The following is a 17817-nucleotide window of genomic DNA, read 5'->3' as shown; positions in this document are numbered from 1 at the left end:
ACAAACAAGTGAAACGCAATCCTAAATTATCTTTCAAACGTAAAAAAAAATTTAATGCAACTAAATTATAATGAATTAAGGATCAAAATGTATTAAAATTTAAAATAGATACGAATTCAAATTTTGTGTACAAATTTATGGAGTAAAAACAAGGTTGTGTTTTTATTTGTTTGGAGTAAAACCTCAAAAGAAATATTTAATCGGGTTTTATCTTCTTCCTTGATTATTACGAACAAATGTTTTTATAATAGTGTGTGATTAACGAATTAAGAAGAGCATGCGTCCTATATGCGTTGGATCCACTGGAATAAGGTGGAATCACTACAAGAAAAATTCTGTTAGGGTCTCTAGAAAATTGACATAAAGCAAAAAAAAAAAAAAAATCGACACTAACTTTTGATTAGTGTCTCCGTTAAGGTGGAAGTTATAAAGTTAGCGTGGGCTAAGGGAATTGATGCTACTAACATTGGTTTGATCCACGCTAAGACTAAAACTATAATTGTAAAATTAATTAAGACTTCACCCACTCTAAAAATATAAATAAAATTATATATCCCTGACAAAATTTTTTTAGAATTTATTTAAATTAAATAAAAAACTTGATACATAAAAATGAGATCTTATTGGTTGCCCACCCAAGGGAACCTACCTCAAGGCAAATACGTAAAAAAATATGCATAACTCTCAACCGAAAATAATCAAATAAAAGCAAACTTATACTGTCTTAAAAATTCAACAAAAACATTTTAAATAGCAATGCACAAGTCAATACCTAGTTTCTTTTACGAATTGGTGCATAACTCACTCGATTTCAATTATTTCCATTGAAGTAGTAAATTTTACTGTAGAAGAAGTACCCATCTCAGCTGAAGATAAATTCTCGTTAAACATCTCTCTTTGAACATAGAATGCTGGTTTTTTAGGTAAGGACACTATTGCATTCTTGTTTGCCAACATTGATATAACGTCAGACATCGTAGGTCGATCATTTGCATATTGTTCAACACATAGGAGACCAACATGAATACACCTCTGCACTTCATCACAATCAAATACTTCCTCTAATGATGGATCCACTGATTCCAAACATTTGTCATCTTTCCACAATTCCCATACCTGTAAGTATTTTAGAAATTAATTAGAACCAAAATATCATGCCAACAAGCAAACTCACCAAAGCTTATTTTACATACATGTCCAATTAGATTTATTGGGTGGTCATCATCATAAGATCTAGAGTTTTTTTGCCCACTAACTATTTCAAGCAACAATACTCCAAAGCTGTACACATCAGACTTTGTTGAGAAAACTCCTTCCATAGCATATTCTGGAGACATATAACCACTATAGAAAATATTACATGTGAAAAAAAGAAATTAGTTATAAATTGATATAAAATAAATGTAATAGTTTAGTGTGCTCACTATGTCCCAACAACTCGTTCGTATTTGATACCGAGTCTTGTTGGGTAAAAATTCTGGCCATTCCAAAATCTGAAATTTTTGGATTCATATTTTCATCAAGAAGTATGTTACTTGCTTTCAAGTCTCGATGAATGACTTTGAGTCTTGAGTACCGGTGAAGATACAACAATCCTTGAGCAATTCCTTGTATTATGTTGAAACGCTTATTCCAATCTAGTAATTTGCCTCTTGTACAATCTTCCCATGGTCATATAGTAGTGATGTGAATTAGAATGTAAACTATACAAATGTCAAAAGCAAAATGACTTTTTTATTCATGATGTTCTACCTAGGAAAACATTTGTAAATAAATGTCATATAAAGCAATTGCAGTTGAGAAAGATCAACGTTCACCTACATGTGTTTGGATAGTTGCATGATAATGAAAACATATTTAATCTAGGCTTAAATACCTTTTTGTTCCTCATTTTCGTAGTGTTTGTTGCAGATGGTCCTCATTTTAACAGAATGTTTAAAATGATCCTCATTTTTACCAAATGTTTAAAATGGTCCTCATTTTCACAATTTGTGTTTTATTTAGTCCTTTTCTGTAACGATTGTCTCCAACGATTACAACCAGAGGTAAATGAAGAAGATTGATACCGTAACATATCTATATAATGGGATTGCAGGAAGAAGAAGATTGCAGCAACACCAATTGGGAATGGAGGAACAAGATTGTCAAAACTCACCAATTGTCCAAACATTCCTTACCAAAACCCTAGCTCACTTATTTATCCCTAAATATCTAATTACCACACCTGTACAGTACACGTAACACACCCTAATACAAACCGTGCCACCTGTACAATGCTCTGCTAATGATTTAAACGGCGTTACAAAAAAGGACCAAATAAAATACGAATTGCGAAAATGAGGACCATTTTAAACATTCGGTAAAAATGAGGACCATTTTAAACATTCTGTCAAAATGAAGATCATCCGCAACAAACATTACGAAAATGAGGACTAAAAAGGTATTTAAGCCTTTAATCTATTTGACATCTAAAACAAAACCTAATTAGATAATTATTGTACACAACAAGTAGTTTATATTTCTTATTTTGTTAACAATACAAAGGATATATTTGTAGGCTGAAATCTCTTGAAATTTTATTAATAGCCTACCCATTATAGCCCATTTAATAGAAAATAATTACTATTCTTGACCTTTTATTCTAACAAAAACTTGCTAAATTAAAACCATTAAAACTTGACATTTAAGTTTATTCAACGAAATTCTCCCGTAATCTTGTTTTTGTTATCTTTCATGCCTATCAATTCTTGCAATTCTTTAATAACAGAGTTGGCAATGAATTTGTAAAAATATCTACTATTTGATGTCGACTTCCCATGTATACTAGTTCCATATTGCCTTCCTCCACATGTTATCGAATGAAGTGAAAAAAAATATCAACATGCTTACTCCTTTCATGACTGACCTGGTTCTTTGCCAATTTAATTATTCAGTTGTGGTTTACCCTTATCATAGTCCCGTGTTCTTGTTGTAAGTCAAACTTGGTTAGCAAATTTCTATGTCATACTGCATGACACACACAAAGCAAGATATTATATACTCAAGTTCACACGTTGAAAGTGTTACTATAGGTTGCTTCTTTGAAAGTCAAGTAAAGTCATGTTTTCGATGAGAAATACATATCTCGATATATTCTTCTGATCATCTACATCACCACACCAATCAGTATTGTAGCCAACCAATCAATAACTTTTTAATCTTGTATAGAATAGGTTGAGTGACTCATTTCCAAACATACCTTCATATTCATTTCAACATCTTCTAATGTGTGTAGCCCAACTTCTCCATGAATCGACTTACAATCTCAATACTTAACAACAAATAGAGTTTTGTACTTGTGAAATAACGAAGACTTCTTACTAAGCTTCAATATTTGCTAGCATCAAATTGATCTCCTCCATCAAACTTTGTGAGTTTTATACCCAGTCCCATTAGTGTTTAAAATTGGTTTATAGCTCATCATCATGTACTTGTTTAAGATCTTTTTTCTTCGGATATAAAAATTCTCGTCTCACTTTGTTTGACTTCTAGTCCGAGGAAGTATTTCATCAGTCCTAAATTTGTCATCTCAAATTCATTGCCATTATGTTCTTGTACAATTTTATCACTGTTTCCCATAAGGATAAGGTCATGACATAAAGAACAACAAATAACATGTTACTTCCACTCTTGTTCACATACAAGGCATGTTCATAGGGGCATTACTCATCTATTTTTCTTGAAGTATGAATAAATCTAAGTATTCCATGCTGGAGGAACTTACTTCAACCCATAAGTGCCTTTTTCAATCTCAACACCTTCTTCTCTTCTCCTCTTTCCTCTTCTCACATTGAGTGGTTATTCAACAGACACCTTTTCCTATAGTACTCCATTTTAGAATGCCTACTTCATATCCATTTATTGCAAAAGGGTACAAGTAAAAGGATGTAATTGACTATGAAGCGGTGTTTACACTGGTCACAAGAATAGAGATCATTTGTTTACTTTACACACAACATCCACCTTGTTTGTAGAATTATACAAGTATCTCAAGCTTCACATTTTAGGTTGTTCTGGTTCTTCATCATCAATATTTTTAGGATTTACTATAGTTGGTGGTATAGTAATTGACAAACTTGCACTTTCACTAATCTCTTGTATTGAGTTGTTCCATTTAGGCTCACTTGCTTAGTCAACTTGAACATCACAACTCACCACCACCTTCTTGTTCATTGGATCTAACAACATGTAACCTTCTTTTTTTTCTCATCATATCTTATAAAACCATATTTCTTGCTCCTTTCTCCAAGCTTGGACCTTTGCTGAATTGGTACATGTCCCTAAGCAACACTACCAAACACTTTGAGATGAGCCACAAATGGTTTTTTTTTTTTCGCTTCATACTCCTTGTGGGGTCTGATCATTCAACTTTGAATGTGACACCTATTCTGTACATAGATGGCACATTGCGTTAGCTTTTGCCCAAAATTCCTTTGGCATTTCATACTCTTTCCAAACTATGTCAAAAATAGTTTAGTTCTTCCTCTCAACTACTCCATTCTTTTGAGGTGTGTATGATGCTATTGGAAATCTCTTTATTCCTTAGTCCTCATAGTACTTCATGAATTCTATTGATGTAAACTCGTCTCCCTACAGATCGAATCAACTTGATGTATTTGTCTGTCACCTTTTCCAACATCACTTGAACTTCTTAAACATCTATAACACCTCATATTTTTCTTTCAAAAAATACACCCATCTCTTCCGTAAAAAGTCACCCACAAAAGAAATGAAATATCTTTAACCACTGAATGATTATCTTTAACCACTGAATGATTCAAGGGTAATCCATCCACATTGGTTGATATGAATAAGTTTGAGTTGTTCCTTTGCACGATACTCAAAACTTTTCTGAAAAAAAGTCCTCACATGCTTGCCATGTGCATATTCATAAAAACCTTTCTTGGACTCAATACTGGATAGTCCGTGCACGATGTTCTTCTTTGTCAGATCGGTCAATCCATCAAAATGTAGATGACCAAATTGGAAGTGTCATATCATCGCTTCATCTTCTACATCAAGTTTCAAGCACTTTTCCTGAATGATCTTCAAATCAAGTTTGTACGTACGATTTTTCTTCATTTCAACTCGAGCACTCAACTAATTTAGCTTATCTTCAAGTACAATATTCTATATTTTATGAGTATTGAGTAACCTTTCTTTAGGAGCTATCTCATGCTTAGAATGTTGCTCTTGAGATCATGTCCATAGTACACATCTTATATTTGCCCAACTCGGTCATCTTTTTCCAAGTACCAAATTGTACCTTGGCCTTTTACTACAACCTTTGAAGAATCTCCAAATGACATGTATGGATTCAATCTTTGGTAGGTCTTTGAAGAGATGCTCATCTCCACACATATGATTGCTTGCACTCGTGTCAAGATACCACACCGAGTTGGGATCGACTCCCATGTTGTCAAGTTGGGTGTAAACGATACTCAAACCTTGTGTCATCGTTAACAAAGCTTCTTTGGCTTCAACACATTTTGTAAGTAAATTAGTTGTCTCTTCCCTTTATTCTCGGGTCGACATTGTTTAGCATAATGTCTGACCTTCCCACAGTTGTAACATTTATCTAAGTTCCAATAATGACCATATATTTGCCACTTTTGTAGCATTAAACATTTGAATGAGTTCGCGATTGACCTTCTCTCCATTGATCTTTTCCTATTCATGCCAATTACTTTTACATGATTGTTCCTTTTCCTCGTTGTATTCTTCTTACCACAACCTCTACCTCTAGGACCATTTCCTCTACCTCCTTGACCTCTTCCTCTAACTCAAGTGCTTTGAATATTGAACGTTTCTCCTCCTTAATTGATACCTTCAGTTAAAGTGCTTGCTCCATTGACTAACCCTTCTTATTCTTCTTCTTCTGTTGGTTGTGTGCCTCAAGATAACCAGTGAGCTCTTACAGCGTAAGCATCGATAAGTCTTTTGATTCTTCAATTGCACATTTGACATTCTCGAAGTCATCAATGACTTCAACATTTTCTCCACAACTCGACCAACAAGCAACATCTCTCCATTTCGATAAGTTGGTTCAACACAATTTCAACACACATGATGTACTTTAAAACTTCTAACTCTTTCATCTTTATACTCTCAAACTCACCTCGAAATGTTTGAAGTCAAACCCATTTCACTGGGTCATCTCCCTTTTACACCTCTAAAATATCTTATGCTTCTTTTGAAGTTTTACCACATGTTATCTCTTCAAAGCCAGACTCTTCAGTACCTTGGTACAACTGGAAGGATGCCTTCTTCATATGTGTTGCTTTCAATGTAGTATTTTGAGTTACTGTAAGATCCATGTTGCTTTCTAGTTCTTTGAAACCATCTTCGATCACCTCCCAATTATCTTGGGAACGAAATAGAGCTTTCATCTGGATATTCCAGTCATCATAATTGACTGCCTTTATCAACAAAGGCATAGACACATTGTTTGTAATGTTGGTCGTCCCACTTAATTTCTTCAAACAATCAATCTCTTTAAACACTCAGCAATTAAGCTGCGAAGCTCTGATAGAAATTTGTACACAAGTATTTATTTCCTATTTTATCATCAGTACAACAATATATTTATAGCTTGAAATTTGTTCTAGAAGAGCTAAAAGAGTTTAAATTCAATTAATAGCCTACAATCAAAACCCATTTAATAGAATATATCTCCTGATTCTTTACCTTTTATTCTAGCAAATAAACTACTAAATTTAAAACCATTAAAACTGATACTTAAATTCAACATCAACATAGTCCTCACCGAAAAGATAGAAATCCAAGCTCTTGTTGGGCATATATTCGTAAATTAGAATCTTTTCTTCTTCGTGAATGCAGCAACCAAGTAGTTGAACAAGATTCATGTGCTGAAGTTCACATATAAGTGTTACTTCGTTTTTGAACTCCGCAATTCCTTGTGCGGAACTTCTTGAAAGTCTTTTTATAGCAACCTCCTCTCCTGTTGGCAAAGTTCCCTAAATAAAATCAGAACAAAAGGTCATGAGTTCTCCAAAAAAATGTTATCAATGCATAATTTCAGTAGCTTCAATCACCTTATAAACTGGTCCAAAACCTCCCTGTCCTAACTTATTTTCAAATGAAAATCCATTTGTGGCCGCCACAACCAATGTATAATCTAATACTTTTAAACCGTGTCCCTTTTTCAGGTCATTTCCAAAATCTTCGTTTAGAGATAATTTCACCGCCATTGCTTTCCTTTTCTTCTCTGTTAAGATGAAATTGAGAAATATAAAATATAAAAAAATCATCGAAAGATTCTATAATAATGAGTTTGAGTTACGAAACTACCTTGAAGCACATGTTTTCGTTTCTTTATGGCTAGGAATAGAATGGATGCGCATATTATCAGTAAAATGGCTGCTGTTACTGTACTTATCCACCATATCCACTTTTCTGCACACAAAAACTAAAAATCTTCAAGTATCAATCATTAATTTTATTATGGCCTACAATTGTTTCAATGCCATTGTTAAGCGTTGTAGACAGTGACTGCTTAAATGAGAGAATTTCTTTAGCGCAGTTCCCTAAAGATTCACACTAAAGTTTTACAAACAAAGAAATGCTCAAGAACTAACTATTCACTCTTCAAAAAGGTTCTACGCAATTTAGGGTATGATTGCAATCTTTGAACTTTGCTGTACATATTATAGGGTATAATTGGAATCATAAGAAATGAAACTCCTCTTTTGTCTATGAAAAAGGAAATGAAGTTAGAATGAGACCTACCATCAGACCCTTTGTTCTCCAATATGTAAAAGTATTCACCCGAAGCAGTGCCGTCAACTTTAATATATTTGGATGAATTCCAATGATAGAAACCACATCCAGTTCCATCCTCAGAAAGTTCTTTGAATCCATTGCAATTACAATCGCTCCAGCAAGCGGCCTCACAATCACTGTGACTAATATTATGATTGGAATCAGAGGTTTGATTTTGGTAATTATGGCGAAGTCTTTTATAGGAAAACACATCATCATGCTTCCTGCACTTAGGTGTATCCTGCCATCTTTGGCACCCTCCATTTTCGTTATATCCATAACACAGATCAGCCCTTGCAACATATCCCTCTTTGTAACTGTAAAATAAGCGTCCAGTATTCGATAGGGTCCACCAACTTGTAAGGTTTTCATTTGTAGATGTGAAAGAGAAGCTGTCTTCTTCCTCATTAGACACTATGGTGTACTTCAGCACTCCTTGTGCATCTTCTGGAATGTTCTCAAATCTATTGTTCCTCAGTTTCCCACTTTTCCAACAAACTTTTCCTCGTCTTCTTATCATTAGTTCCTGATCCATCGGTTCCCATTCAAGACTAAAGGCACCAGGAGTCGCACGCGAATCGGTCAACTGTGAAACAAGTAACCAACGATGGCGTGTTTTGTGATTAACTCCTAACTTCATGGTGGGGATCAAAGTATCAGTGGGATAATCAAAACTCTGCCACAGAAGAATGTTTGTCCCATTGGGGTGAAGATGTTGAAGCACAAAGTTTCCTGTGTCCAACAAAGTGGCCACAGTGTTGTTGATAGGTTGAGGAGGAGAATACAGAATAATTGGTTTTTGGTCAGATCCTGAATCTATTTTCAGCACACCAGAGAAGTTTAGGGATAGAAATGCGTGAGTATAGTCTACAGATTGTTCTCTATTTCCCTCCCAAACTATAGTCTCGTCATGGTTACTTTTGATTATCAAGTAAGAAAGAACTTCATTCCCAATTTTATTCTTCAAAAAGTCCATAAAATATTTGTAACTCTTAGAAAATAGTAGTGGTGACGAGGAATTCAGTGTATCACCGGGCTTTAAACTGCCATCTGCTGCATGAACATGAGTAGGAGAACTCCAGCACAACCACAAGTGCATGAAAGCAAGCAGTAGTTTCTGTAGAATAAGCCTCATAGGATGCTTCAAATATGGAAAGACTAATCTGCAAGAGGTGGTTTGCCAAGGAACGAATGTGATACTATCTGGAAAGTTGAAATAATGTTTTTAAGTGCATTTTTTTGTTACATGTTGTCTTGTAAAATAGTGGATATAAGTAAGAGAGCAAAAAAACCAATACGTGAAGACATGTCTTATCGTTAGAGATCCCACGTTAACATATTTACCGGATATAACAAATTTTATAAAATTGAATTGAACTTAAAATCTACTTCTTATCTTATCGTAATATTAAAATTTTCTGTTAAAGTTTATCCTATTTTTTTTAAACTCTTTTATATTATTTTTATCAAAATTTTCTGTTAAAGTTTATCCTAATTTTTCTTTTTTAAACTCTTTTATATTATTTTTTTTTCAACCATGGAGGAAGTAACTTATGTTAGTTATTTTCATTATAAAAAGTTATCTGTCAAAGCATATAGAAAGCAAACTTGATAAAACCTAGTCTGAAGTGAGGTTATCATTATGCGTGTGCATATATATATATATATATATATATATATATATATATATATATATATGTATATATATATATACATATATATATATATGTATATATATATATATATATATATATATTACATATCTAAAAATTTAAAATATAATAGACGAATACATTAAAAGTTATAACAATATAAAAAGTATATAAATTATCGGTTGAAAATTTGTTAAGACACAGTGATTTTTTCCCTTGTTGTGATAGTGTTTTATTTGTTTATAGTAATATAAAGAATTGTAGACTACATGCATTTCAGCAATGCAATTCAAGATGATAACACTGAACATTTTAGAATTTATTTCTCCAAGTCGTATTTTAAACGTGACCAGCATTTTCTATTGGAAAGAAAAGAAAAGACCCTTTAGTAAAAGAAAAGAAAAGTATCAGTTATCTTTACTTAAATAATTGAAAAAGTATAAACAACTTAATTAGTCGTTGTCAGATTGTATTTTTGAAGGTAAATCCCTCGTAAACACTTTTAAAAATAAAAGAAAAGGTTAATATTTAAACTAATTTTAATTTATAAATGAGTTAACTTTTTTATTTTAAAATGTTTGCACATGATATATCAATATAAAGGGAAACACGTTAACAATGGCAGACAAAACTTTGCGTTATTGGACCCGTACATTCATTTCTTTTTGGTTTTCAATAATCTCTTGTCTCCCATGATTGAAATTTTCAAGATATGGGATATCATGTTAGCAAGGACAAGTTTAACACTTCTTCTCACAATAGAAAATTTGAGTTCATATGTATTAGAGGTCCATTATGATTTTGAAATAACTATATAAGCTAATTATAAAAGAACTTTAAATTAGAAAAAGGCTTAAACACGTTTTTTTTAGTTTTGTATAACCTTATAAATGTGTAATTTGAGTTTACATAAATCTAACTACAAGTTTTCCCACGATTTTCTTAAATGTTTTGGATATAGGGACTGAACACCTATCTAAACACTCGCTTGTCTTTCCTCCTTTCTTAGTTGTCAATCGATCCTCCTTTGTTCTTCCTGGTTATCTTTCTCCTTCCCGCTCAGTTGTCATACAATCGGAATACCGATCAATTAGGCTTTGATGTTTAAGTCAGTTCAAGTACGGTCAAGATTAGTAATTAATGATGGAATAAATGAGGAGTAAAAATTCTTACCAACTTACCTTGGGGTCCTATTTATAGGTTTTTATATGAACCCATGATTAAGGTTTCTTTAATTGAGACTCAATTATTTTTTAAACTTGATTACTGTCTTATTTTACTTTAACCACAAATATCTCATCTTTTCGCTTTGCCGCCTAACTGACGAGACGTGCATGCACGCTATGACCAGTCGTGGCTTTGTGCCCAAACAGTCAGATGAGAATGACAAATCATGGTCGGTGTTGCTGATGGCCGCATCAAGAAGCATCTCAATGTGATTTTCAATTAGTTGTTGACAAAGCAGATGTGGTATAAGACCATCTGGCTATTGCGGGTAGCCTTCAGCTGCTTGTCCTTGAGCCATTCGATCGTAGCACCCTTAATTTCACTCTGAAGAGATTGTAACATCAAATAGCCACGACTTCAAATCTCAATCGTTGGATTGTTCGAACATTGCGGGTGACCTTCAACTGCTTGTCCTTGGGCCGTTCGGTTACCAAGGGTGATCAGGCCCACGGTACACTAAACAATTCTAATTGATTGTCAACATACATAATCCAGTTAAACTATTTCCAAGGTTGATTTGAGTATAGTATAAGTTTTTTTTTTTTTTTCAAAAAAAAAATCTTCGCATTTGATAAGTTAGCTCATATCAATATAAACTACTTAAATACGAAAAATTCAGATTAGCATGGATTCATCAATATTTTGTTGGATTCTTTTGCCGTAATGGTTAAGTTTATGACGAAAACACTCTATTATTAAAGTATCGCGGAAAAAGTTGTCACAAAGTCAATAAAAAACAATCAATGACACAAATGTTCTAAGAAAAAATTGTTACTTAGTCCTTTATAGAATAACAATTAACACGAGAAAGGCTCAGCAACAATTACGACTGTTAATTTGTACTTAAGAAATAACACTTAAAGATTCTTAAACAAAGCAAGCATTAACTTGCGCGCTTTTAAGTGTCCATAAATTTGTGTTAGGCTAGTTCACCAACCATAACACACATTTTCACACTAAATCCCTTAATTCAGTATATAACAAATGAAATAGAGATGAGAAAATCATATTGGTTCTTCTTACACCTCTATATCTTTGCTTCCCATTAGAATAATCTCTTTTATGTTTATATTATTATATGTCGTTACTAGTTTAATAATGTTTAATGTGTGTTTGATGAATGTATACATTATTAATTATTTATAATTAATGATTTGTTTAGTGTAAAACCCCTAAAAAGAAGTATTTAGGTTCTTATTTGTTGATTGGGTTTCACCTACTTCCTTAACACATATAATAATGTTTTATAGAAGAGTGTGTGATCAACGAATAAAGAAAGCATAGGGAAAAGAAATCATACGGATCTATTTGGTGGATCCATTGGAACACTATATATGGAATTTGAACAACCTAGCGATAAGGGTCGGAAATTCCCAAAGTCTTTATGTTCTAAGCTGCATAAGTGAACATTGCAATATTAGTAACATTACTAACAATATCAAAAGTGTAGAATCAAAGTTGAAAAATGTTACCAAAATATGCTAAGTTCAAAAGGATTGTAAATTACATTTTCAATAAATCTCAAACTTTTCTAAAAAAAAAATTGAAACTCTTTCCATCATTTAAATGTGTGAATTAAAAACAATTAGAATTTCCGATGATGCTATATCCAATCTTTAAGTTCAAAACGATAGAAATATGAATATTCAGTGGCAACTCTGGTTGGTATGTTTCTAAGGTCAAATTGTTGGGAATTCTCTATCATCATGTTGAAGATTAAAATCTAGTAGTAGTAGTTGGTATTTTATCCATCAATTCTTCGCTGCTACTAACAACATATTTATTCCTTGCTGAGAAGAAAAAAAAAAAAAACTGCTACTAATAACATCAATCATGTTTCTATGCAAAGACAAAGACAGTACTACAAAAAAAAACACTATTATCATAAGCAACCCGTTAGTAAACTTAAATTACAGATTATCAACGGTAAAAAAATCCATAAATAAATCACTCGTAGAAACATTACAAACATTACATACGGATTTTCAAAATTCGTAAATAAATTCATATACTAAAATCCGTAAATAATTTCCGTATAAAATTACATATATATTCAATTCATAGATAATTACATGCATATGAATCCGTACCGATTGAATTTTTACTTATATACATATGATATTAAATTGCCTACAGATAAATCCGCATGAAACTTGTATGCAGTTTTAATACAAATAAACTTTTCCTAATAAACATATATACAATCCATATAATGTTTACATCAGACCGTATCAACATCAACAAAAAAAAATAGAAACTTAATGCTAAACTAATATATATTTAGTAAGTCATAAGAATGGATGGATTTGTAATTTTCCTATCAATATGATAGCATACATTTATCAAATTATGAACAAAATTGGGACTGCTTATTCCAACTAAAACAAAATAGAGACAAGAGACAAGCTAAGACTTATCAGACTATAAAGCTTGAAAGTTAACTAAATTTAAGTTTAAAAAACTGATAATATATTTTTTCTAATTACTATTATAATATATAAAAATTAACTCTATTTAAAACATTTTCAAGTGTTTATATGATCATGGTTCGTTCCTTTACCTAGGTTAACATGACCTCTTCTATGGTCTTTAAATACTTAAATTTCTCTAAAAACTGTGTCGTTAATATTTTGTTGAGGTCCAGTACACCTATTATCACAAAATGCAATGAAAGAGAACCCAGAGTTATTACAAAAAATCATAGGTGATTTTAGAAATTCCACTAGAGTACACTGCATATAGAATATGAAAAATTAAAATTTCACAAGTAGTTCATAAAAACTTTTTAAGTTCATTTTGAAAGAAAATATAGTCCATTATAAGTTGTGTTTAGTCCTCTGTAGAAATATTAACGACTCCTGGCCTAAGATTATTACTTCAGTTTTGGCCAAAATTTGTTATAGAATACTACTGAATGACCAAATATGATAAATACACAATGGCAAACTAAGACTCAGATCAATTAGAATCAAGAATAGAAAGCTATGACACTATCGTAGTCCTACCTTATGTCCATATATACTTCACATAATTTTCATGAAAAACAACTTCAAATACTGATGTAATGTTCATCGACTTCCAATTGAATCAGGTGCAACAGAAAGCAAACTTAGAGAGGCATGGGGAACAAGTACCTCCTTGGGTTCACTAAATAGTTCTTTGCGAATTATTGTTGGTATGACTCTCTGCTTTGATTCCCCCTCCGATGAAATGGGTTTCTTCTCCTTATCAATGCTTACTGGAAGCAAGAGGTTCCAACTTTTCATCTCAGGCGCGCAAAACACTCTCGAGAAAAAGCGTAATAGCTATAATACATGAATATCCAAATGAATCTGTTAACGACACAAGCCAAAAAATGAAGGTGTTGAGGTGTATCCAATCTGGCAAGTATTTCATACAGGATGCACAGTAGATGTTTTCATTGTATGATCCTTGCCATTTGACTAACTTGTAAATGGAAGAAAATGTAAAACTGTGTAGTCAATCTCTCCATCATGAAGGGAATGTATTCTTTCTAGCATAAGCATATCAATGAACAAAGAAATATTATAACCACTTTCTGTTATTCCTGGCAGAGCCAGATCAACAACAACCAGTATCAACAAAGCGGATGGATTAACTAACCAGGAAGGATGATCAAGCTTCCACATATTGCTGCTGGTAATTGACTCACAAATCATAGCAAGGCCAAGGAACTTGGTCATGGGAATAAAAACGAAGACAAGGCAGAGTACCAACACACCATATATGTTGGATCTCATCAACCAGAGCGTCTACTTGCAATTGTCCACCACTCCAAGCAGTCACTAAAATAGAGTCTTTGTTGACAACATTGCAGAGAAAACTAACAGAACGATCTTCACATTTTGCACTACAACCCCTTGAATTCTAATCTTGACCTCCATTCTAGCATAGACTCACATATGAAGAGATTGTGGAGAAGCAGAGAAAATAGACACGAATTTAATAAAATCTGAGTAGGGTACAGCCATTTAATGGAGAATAACTCCATCTAACATGAAACAACAACCATTACAAAATGGCCAAGAGATCAAAGTAGTATAGTAATCTCCATCAAATATAAGATTCATTTGGGTAAACAGCTAAACTAAGCACTCAACTCATTGAATAAGTTCTTATACAAGTTGTTTCTGTAGGTGAAAAGGCGATAAGGTTAATTTTTTTTCACATTCTCTCCTAAATAATTAAACAAGTTCTTATGTCATTATATATGTCTTTTTCCAAACGTAACCATAATCCAGGAAGTAGTAGTTATATTTCTGTAGTTCAATAAAGAGCAGTAAAATACCTTCGAAATAGAATAACTGTACAAAGTACTTAGAGAACCCCATTGCTGAACAAAATAAAAACCTGTTAAATATGATAATAAATAAAATGTTTAAAATTAATAAGTAATGTCAGTAGATAATGTAAAATGGACAAACAATAATATTAGAAAAACAGTTAAATAAAAGGTTTAAATATACATTTGATCTCTATTTTTATTATTTTTATTCAATTTGGTCTTTATTTTAGTTGTGTTCAATTAGGTCCTCATTTTCGTCAATTTAATCTTTTTTTTTTCACTAAAGTGTTTAAATAATTAACTTTCTTAAGCGGTACATGCCACGTTAACTATTTAAAAATCGAAAAGGACCGTGACATCTACTCTTCAGCGTTAACTATTTAAACATCGTTAGAGAACAGATCAAATCGATCAAAATTTAACGAAAATAAAAACCTAAATAAATACAAAACAAAAATAGGAATCAAATTAAATAAAAACAACAAAAATAAAAAATAAATGTATATTTAAGCCTAAACCTGCATCATAAGAGTTCACCACGAAAGAAAAATCGACTGGGCATACTGAGCAGGCATTTCTAAATCTACCCCTCAACAGGATGTAAATAATATTCGCGCTCTGTTGTGAATGACCCATAGACAGGTTGAAAAGTCTGCAAAGATGTGTTCGCAATTAGATGGAAACATCACAACATAACTCACATTTAAATAATAATAATGTCTTTTCCAACCAAAAAGGAACAGATACACACTGTAGCTTAGCAAATATCATTCGAAGAGAAATCAACCTAGTTCAAAGCTACCTAGGGTTATTCGCGAGGGCGTCGCAGTGGATGTGTGTCATCCTTGCTTTTCAACGTCGTTCGTCAAAATCGTACTCTGTTCCACAACTTCGTTTCGCAGTGCTCCAAACTGCCTTTCACCAATGAACAACGACCTACAACAATAACCTCTGGCCATTAATGGCGACCTCCAATGATGAACGACAACAACAAACAACGAACGGCAACCTCCAATGGTGCCTACTCTTTCACATTAGGTACGATGATACTTTGTGGATTTCGTGTTTTTCATTTGGAGGGGGCACGGGAAAAATAAAAAAATTTAAGACTTTATATTTTAACCTTTTTATGATTTTTTAACAATTCGGATTCGGATGTAAATAAAATCCATAATTTTAATTTTGTTAAATTATTTTATTGGTGTCCATTTTTTAGGAAAATATCAAGAAGTTCTTCTTCTTATTTTGTCTCAATTAGATATTTATTTATTTTAAAATATTTGATGTGATTAAGTCATTTTTTGAGTAAAACGCTAATAGCGTTAATTATGTGTCACGTGTCAATAAGTGATTTTTTTAATTATTTTATAATGTACCTATTAGATGTGAAGAGTTTGAATATAGTTCTTATATATATATATATATATATATATATATATATTATTTTGTTTGAATTTAATCTCAATTTTTTTAAAACTAAATAAATTTCATCCATATACTAAGTTTAATTTTTATATTAATTTTATAATGGTATTTTTATTATAATTGATATTTTCAACAAAATTAAGTTTATTTAAATGTATTTTTTGCATTGAACTTTATTTAAATTTATTCTTAAATATTTATATATCTATAATTTATAGATAAATGTTAGAATTGTTTTAAAAATAACAACTTTATAAGTTCAAATATAAAATTTTGAAAAAATTTATAACAATTTATAATAAATATATTTGAAACAATATTTAAATAAAGTTCAATGTAAAATAAAAACTTAATCTTGTTAGAAATATCATTGTGACATTTATATAAAAGTTAAAATTTGTCTCAATTTGAATATGGACGAAATTGATTCGGTTTTTAAATAAATTGGAACCAAATTGAGACAAAATAACAAATACATGGCCTAAATTAAGAATTTTCACATTCCATAGTGACATGTGGCACTATAACTGTCACATAACACTACCTCTACCATGTGGCGCTCTATTAGCTTAACATGTAAAAAAATATAAAAAAATAAAAAATCACGTGCTGACATGTAGTAGATAATTAACTTTGTTAGTGTACTACTAACATAAATGACTTAATTGCAACATATTTTTCAAAATAAAGACCTAATTGAGACAAAAAAGAGAAGGAGACCTACTTATTTTCCTACAAAAATGGGGACCAATGGAATAATTTAAGCTTTTAATAATTATTTGGTTGAATTATTCTTTTGGTCTTTGCTTTTGTCAAGAAGTGTTAAATTGTTGTTCCAATTTTTTTTTTTTATCTCAATTTGATTTTGATTTTTTGAAAAAGTGATTCAATTTGGTTATTGTCATTGGTTCTGACCAAACGGTTTTATAGTCAATGTCATGGGTTAATTTGTGATTTTTTTGAATTTCTTTAATTTTTTTACACACCTCACAATTGTGACTCGTGCCATGTAGTCTGAATTTGGTCCCTATATTTATTTTTAATTTCAATTTAATCCAAATTTTTTGTAAAAATAGATTAATTTTGTCCCTCCTTAAATTGAAATTGAATTTACTTCTTGTATAAATCTTAAGGTGATATTCTTACTAAAGTTAACATTTTTATTAAATATTTCTAAAAATATTTTTAAATTAACTTTAAAATCTATACGAAATACATGTTTGAAACCATGTTAATTAGAGTTTGAATATCATTATTAAATTTAACGTGAAATGGAACAAATTGAAACTAAAGTTGTTATATTTTTACAAAAGATTGAAATAAATTGAAACTAAAAACAAATATAAGGATCAAATTGAGACTTCTTGACACGTGATACAACTTTGA

General features: G+C 31.6%; 1 pseudogene; it reads right to left on the bottom strand.

Annotated features, from left to right (window-relative positions):
• Positions 1 to 553: 553 nt before the first annotated feature.
• On the bottom strand, positions 554 to 16104 carry LOC114169227 (annotated as a pseudogene).
• Between the last annotated feature and the right edge of the window lie 1713 nt (positions 16105 to 17817).

Source organism: Vigna unguiculata, chromosome 11 (assembly GCF_004118075.2).
Source record: "Vigna unguiculata cultivar IT97K-499-35 chromosome 11, ASM411807v1, whole genome shotgun sequence".
In the NCBI taxonomy this organism is placed as follows: domain Eukaryota; kingdom Viridiplantae; phylum Streptophyta; class Magnoliopsida; order Fabales; family Fabaceae; genus Vigna; species Vigna unguiculata.
The sequence above is the reverse complement of the archived record's forward strand: the minus strand, read 5'-3'. Positions and strand labels throughout refer to the sequence as shown.